At 48.3% G+C, this 5,911-nt stretch overlaps 1 non-coding gene across 1 annotated transcript; it reads right to left on the bottom strand.

Annotated features, from left to right (window-relative positions):
- Nucleotides 1–614: 614 nt before the first annotated feature.
- LOC129137501 (small nucleolar RNA U13) lies at nucleotides 615–718 on the bottom strand. Its single transcript, XR_008540100.1, has one exon. It is a non-coding gene; the product is annotated as a small nucleolar RNA U13 (small nucleolar RNA).
- Between the last annotated feature and the right edge of the window lie 5,193 nt (nucleotides 719–5,911).

Below are 5,911 nucleotides of genomic sequence, written 5' to 3'. Positions count from 1 at the left end.
GGGTCTTGCTCTGTCATCCTGGCTGGAGTGCAATGATAACTCACTGCAGCCTTGAACGAACTCGTGGGTTCTCAGCCTCCATCTCAGCCTCCAGATAACTGGGGCTATGGCTAATGTTTTTGTTTGTTTGTTTGTTTGTTTTGAGACAGAGTCTCACTCTGTTACCCAGGCTCAAGTGCAATGGCGAGATCTTGGCTCACTGCAACCTCCACTTCCCGGGTTCCAGTGATTCCCCTGCCTCAGCCTCTCGAGTAGCTGGGACTACAGGCGCTCATTACCACAACTGGCTAATTTTTTTTTTTTTTTTAATACAGAGATGAGGTTTCACCATATTGGGCAAGCTGGTCTCAAACTCCTGATCTCGGGTGATCCACCTGCCTCAGTCTCCCAAAGTGCCATGCCCAGCTAATTTTTAAATTGAGACCAGGTCTCCCTGTGTTAACCATGCTGATCTTGAACTTCCAGGATCAAGTGATCCTTCTGCCTGGGCCTCCCAAAGTGCTGGAATTCCAGGCATAAGCCATCATGGCTGGCCTGATTTTTTAAAAGAAACAGAAATTGGGATTTTATTGTGAAATCTCCTGATCTTAGTATATTGGATTTCATTATTTTTACATCAGGCAGATAATGTGTCAATGTCGAAACAAGGTTTGAGGGAGGTGCAACTCACGCATGAGCATGAAAACACAGTCATCATGTTTATGAACTACAAAAAGATGTGGCTTTAATTATTTGAAAGACATCTTGGCCAGGCCCGGTGGCTCACTCCTGTAATCCCAGCACTTTGGGAGGCCGAGGCAGGTGGATCACCTGAGGTCAGGAGATCGAGACCATACTGGTCAACATGGTGAAACCCTGTCTCTACGGGCCGGGTGCGGTGGCTCAAGCCTGTAATCCCAGCACTTTGGAAGGCCGAGGTGGGTGGATCACAAGGTCAGGAGATCGAGACCATCCTGGCTAACATGGTGAAACCCCATCTCTACTAAAAATACAAAAAATTAGCCGGGTGTGGTGGCAAGCACCTGTAGTCCCAGCTACTCAGGAGGCTGAGGCAGGAGAATGGCGTGAACCTGGGAGGTGGAGGTTGCAGTGAGCCGAGATCATGCCACTGAGCTCCAGCCTGGGTGAAAGAGCGAGACTCCATCTCCAAAAAAAAAAAAAAGAAAGAAAGAAAAAAAAAAGAAACCCTGTCTCTACTAAAAATACAAAAATTACCTGGGCATGGTGGTGGGAGCCTGTGGTCCCAGTTACCCAGGAGGCTGAGCCAGAAGAATCACTTGAACCCAGGAGGTGGAGATTGCAGTGAGCCGAGATCACGCCACTGCACTCCAGCCTGGTGACAGAGTGAGACTCTGGCTCAAAAAAAAAAAAAACATTTTACTGGTCAATACTATATAAGACAAGCAGGCCAGGCACGGTGGCTCAAGCCTGTAATCCCAGCACTTTGGGAGGCCGAGGCAGGCGGATCACAAGGTCAGGAGATCGAGACCATCCTGGCTAACACGGTGAAACCCCATCTCTACTAAAAATACAAAAAAAAAATTAGCTGGGCATGGTGGCGGGCACCTGTAGTCCCAGCTACTTGTGAGGCTGAGGCAGGAGAATGGTGTGAACCCAGGAGGTGGAGCTTGCAGTGAGCCGAGATCACGCCACTGCACTCCAGCCTGGGCAACAGAGCAAGACTCCATCTCAAAAAAAATAATAATAATAATAATACAACAAAACATTTGCTGGCCAGGTGATGAAAGGTGAATTCTGCTTTCATCACAGTTACTAAGTGTCAAGCATTCAACCACAATTTATTGAGACTTCCATGCAGAACTTTGTGGAAAGCAAAGCACTGGGGAGGGATTCCATGAACATCATTCATTTAAACACCCATTTGTTATTTTATTTTATTTATTTATTTTATTTTATTTTTTTGAGACGGAGTCTTGCTCTTGTCACCCAGGCTGGAGTGTAGTGGCGCGATCTCAGCTCACTGCAACCTCCGTCTCCTGGGTTCAAGTGATTCTGCCGCCTCCTCCTCCTGAGTAGCTGGGATTACAGGTGCCCACCCCAACACCTGGCTAATTTTGGTACTTTTAGTAGAGATGGCATTTCGCCATGCTGGCCAGGCTGGTCTTGAACTCCTGACCTCAGTTGATCTGCCCGCCTTGGCCTCCCAAAGTGCTGGGATTACAGGCGTGAGCCACCACGCCTGGCTATTTTATTTTTTTTTAAATTGAGACAAAGTCTCACTTTGTCACCCAAGCTGGAGTGCAGTGGCACAATCTTGGCTCACTGCAACCTCTGCCTCCTGGGTTCAAGCAATTCTTCTGCCTCAGCCTCCCAAGTAGCTGGATTACAGGCATGCACCACCACGCCTGGCTAATTTTTGTATTTTTAGTAGAGATGAGGGTTCACCATGTTGGCCAGGCTGGTCTCGAACTTCTGACCTCAAGTGATTTTTCTGCCTCAGCCTCTGAAAGTACTGGGATTATAGGCATGAGCCACTGCACCTGGCCTATGTTTATTTATTTTTGAGACAGAGTCTTGCTCTGTTGCCCACGCTGGAGTGCAGTGGCGTGATCTTGGCTCACTGCAACCTCCATCTCCTGGGTTCAAGCAATTCTCCTGCCTCAGCCTCCTGAGTACCTGGGATTACAGGCACCCGCCACCATGCCCGGCTAATTTTTGTATTTTTAGTAGAGACAGAGTTTCACTATGTTGGCCAGGCTGGTCTTGAACTCCTGACTTCAGGTGATCTGCCCACCTTGGCCTCCCAGAGTGCTGGGATTACAGGCATGAGCCACCACGCCCAGCCCCCATTTATTTTTTAGACTTTTATTATATTTTTTGAGACAGGGTCTCACTGTGTCTCCCAGGCTGGTGTGCAGTGGTACGAGCACAGCTCACCGAAGCCTCCCAGCTCAAGCAATCCTCTCACCTCAGCCTCCCGGGTAGCTGGAACGCGCCACCACACCTGGCTAATTTGTCTATTTTTTGGTAGAGATTGGGGTCTTGCTTTGTTGCCCAGGCTGGTCTTGAATTCCTGGGCTCAAGTGATCCTCCCACATTGGCCTCCCAAAGTGCTAGGATTACAGATATGAGGCACCATGCCCAGACTTAAACACCCATTTATTGTGCACTTTCTCTGTACCAGGCCCTGATCTGAGCCCCATGCACAGATGTGAACAAGACCTTACTCTCCAGGGACCAGGGGAAAGAAGTGCTACTTCTGTGCTCTAGAGAACCGAGTTCTCCAATCAGAAAAGATGAGAATGGAGGCCAGGTGCAGTGGTGACTAACGCCTGTACTCACACTTTGGGAGGCCGAGGCAGGAGGATCACCTGAGGTTAGGAGTTCGAGAGCAGCCTGGCCAACATGGTGAAAACCTATCTCTACTAAAAATACAAAAATTAGCCAGGTGTGGTGCCGTGTGCCTGTAATCCCAGCTACTTGGGAGGCTGAGGCACAGTTGCTTGAACCTGGGAGGTAGAGGTTGCAGTGAGCTGAGATCCCGCCACTGCACTCCAGCCTGGGGGACAGAGAGAGACTGTCTCAAAAAAAAAAAAAGTTTTTTAAATTTAAAAAGGCAGCCGGGCGCAGTGGCTCACGCCTGTAATCCCAGCACTTTGGGAGGCTGAGGCGGGCAGATCATGAGATCAGGAGATTGAGAACCTCCTGGCTAACACAGTGAAACCCCATCTCCACTAAAAATACAAAAAATTAGCTGGGCGCAGTGGCGGGCGCCTGTAGTCCCAGCTACTCAGGAGGCTGAGGCAGGAGAATCATTTGAACCCAGGAGGTGGAGGTTGCAATGAGCTGAGATCGTGCCACTGCACTCCAGCCTGGGCGACAAGAGTGAGATTCTGTCAAAAAAAAAAAATGGAATTGCTAGGACAGTCAAAAACAAATGGAATTGCTAGGACAGTCTAGACAGTTTTCACAAAGCAAGACTTTGGTCCCCTCTTCAGGACTCAGCATGGCCTCAGATCCAGCCACCAGGCCCCGAATACCTTCAAGTTTGAGTGTAGAAGGGCATATTTCGCCTTCTTTTTGTGCTCCCCCTGACACCCTGACGTTCTTGACTCATCTGTCTTCATCTTCCGAGCCAACTTTGCTTACCCACAAAGGGAGGGCACTATTCCCTCACAAAACACAGCCCAAGGCTCACTCTTTCCTCTTTTCCTATAGAAGAGCCACAGGGCATGACAGTTGCCTCTGCTCCTTTAACCTACCCACTCTTTCCTCACAGCCCTCCTCAGCCTTCACAGTCCATAATGCAGTCTTGAATTCTGGGCTTCATATTCTCGACACACTCTGCAAACAGAATCCCCTAGGAAGCTATATTTATTTCCTTTTTTTTTTTTTTTTTTGAGACGGAGTCTCACTCTGTCACCCAGCCTGGAGTGCAATGGCACGATCTCGGCTCACTGCAACCTCTGCCTCCCGGGTTCAAGCGATTCTCCTGCTTTGGCCTCCCGAGTAGCTGGGACTACAGGTGCCCACCACCACACCTGGCTAATTTTTGTATTTTTGGTAGAGACAGGGTTTCACTATGTTGGCCAGGCTGGTCTCAAACTCCTGACCTCATGATCCTCACACCTCAGCCTCTCAAAGTGCTGGGATTACAGGCATGAGCCACCATGCCCGGCCTATTTACTTATTTTTATTTTTATTTTGAGACAGGTTCTCACTTTGTTGCCCAGGCTGCAGTGCAGTGGCATAAACATGGGTTATAGCAGCCTTGACCTCCTAGGCTCAAGCAAGCCCCCTGCCTCAGTCCCCCAAGCAGCTGGAACTACAGATATGTGCCACCATGTCTGGCTAATTTTTTTTTTTTTTTTTTTTTTGAGGTGGAGTCTCGCTCTGTTGCACAGGCTGTAGTACAGTGGTGTGATCTTGGCTCACTGCAACTTCTGCCTCCCAGAGGCAGAGGATTACTCACACCTGTAATCCCAGTTTAGGGAGGCTGAAGCGGGCAGACAGCTTGAGGCCAGGAGTTTGACACCATCCTGGCCAACATGGTGAAAGCCTGTCTCTGCTAAATAAAAAAATTAGCCAGGCATGGTGGCACATGCCTGTGGTCCCAGCTACTCAGGAGGCTGAGGCACAAGAATCGCTCGAACCCAGGAGGTGGAGTTTTCAGTGAACTGAGATCTCACCACTGCACTCCAGCCTGGGCGACAAGAGACTTGTCTCAAAAAAAAAAAAAAAAAAAAAGATAATAAAGATGAGTAGAAATAAATGCAGCAGGGAATAAAAAATAGAGGAAGTAAGTAAAACCAAAATAATTTGGTTCTTTGAAAAATCCATAAAATTGATGAACCTTTAGATGGACTGACCAAGAAAAAAGCAGAGGAGACTCAAACTGCAAAACAGGAGCAAAAGAGGAGACATCACTACCAACATTAGATAAGTAAAAGAATTATCAGGGAATACTATGAATAGTTGTATGCCAACAAATTAGATGAAAGGAACAAATTCCTAGGGGAATTTAAACACCAACCTTAAGAAGAAATATAAAATCTAGGCCAGGCATGGTGGCTCACGTCTGTAATCCCAGCACTTTGAGGGGCTGAGTCAAGCAGATCATCTGAGATCAGGAGTTTGAGACCAGCCTGACCAACATGGTGAAACCTCATGTCTACTAAAGATACAAAAAATTAGCCAGGCAAGTGGCGCACGCCTGTAATCCCAGCTGAGGCAGGAGAATCACTTCAACCGGGGAGGTGGAGGTTGCAGTAAGCCGAGATTGTGCCATTGCACTCTAGCCTGGGTGACAGGGCGAGACTCTGTCTCAAAAATAAATAAATAAATACAAAAATTAGCCGGGTATGATGGCATGTGCCTATAATCCCAGCTACTCTGGAGGCTGAGGCAGGAGAGTCACTTGAACCCAGGAGGCTGAGGCTGCAGTGAGCTG

This window comes from Pan troglodytes, chromosome 18, assembly GCF_028858775.2.
Source record: "Pan troglodytes isolate AG18354 chromosome 18, NHGRI_mPanTro3-v2.0_pri, whole genome shotgun sequence".
Lineage (NCBI taxonomy): Eukaryota > Metazoa > Chordata > Mammalia > Primates > Hominidae > Pan > Pan troglodytes.
This window is presented reverse-complemented; position numbering and strand designations above follow the sequence as displayed.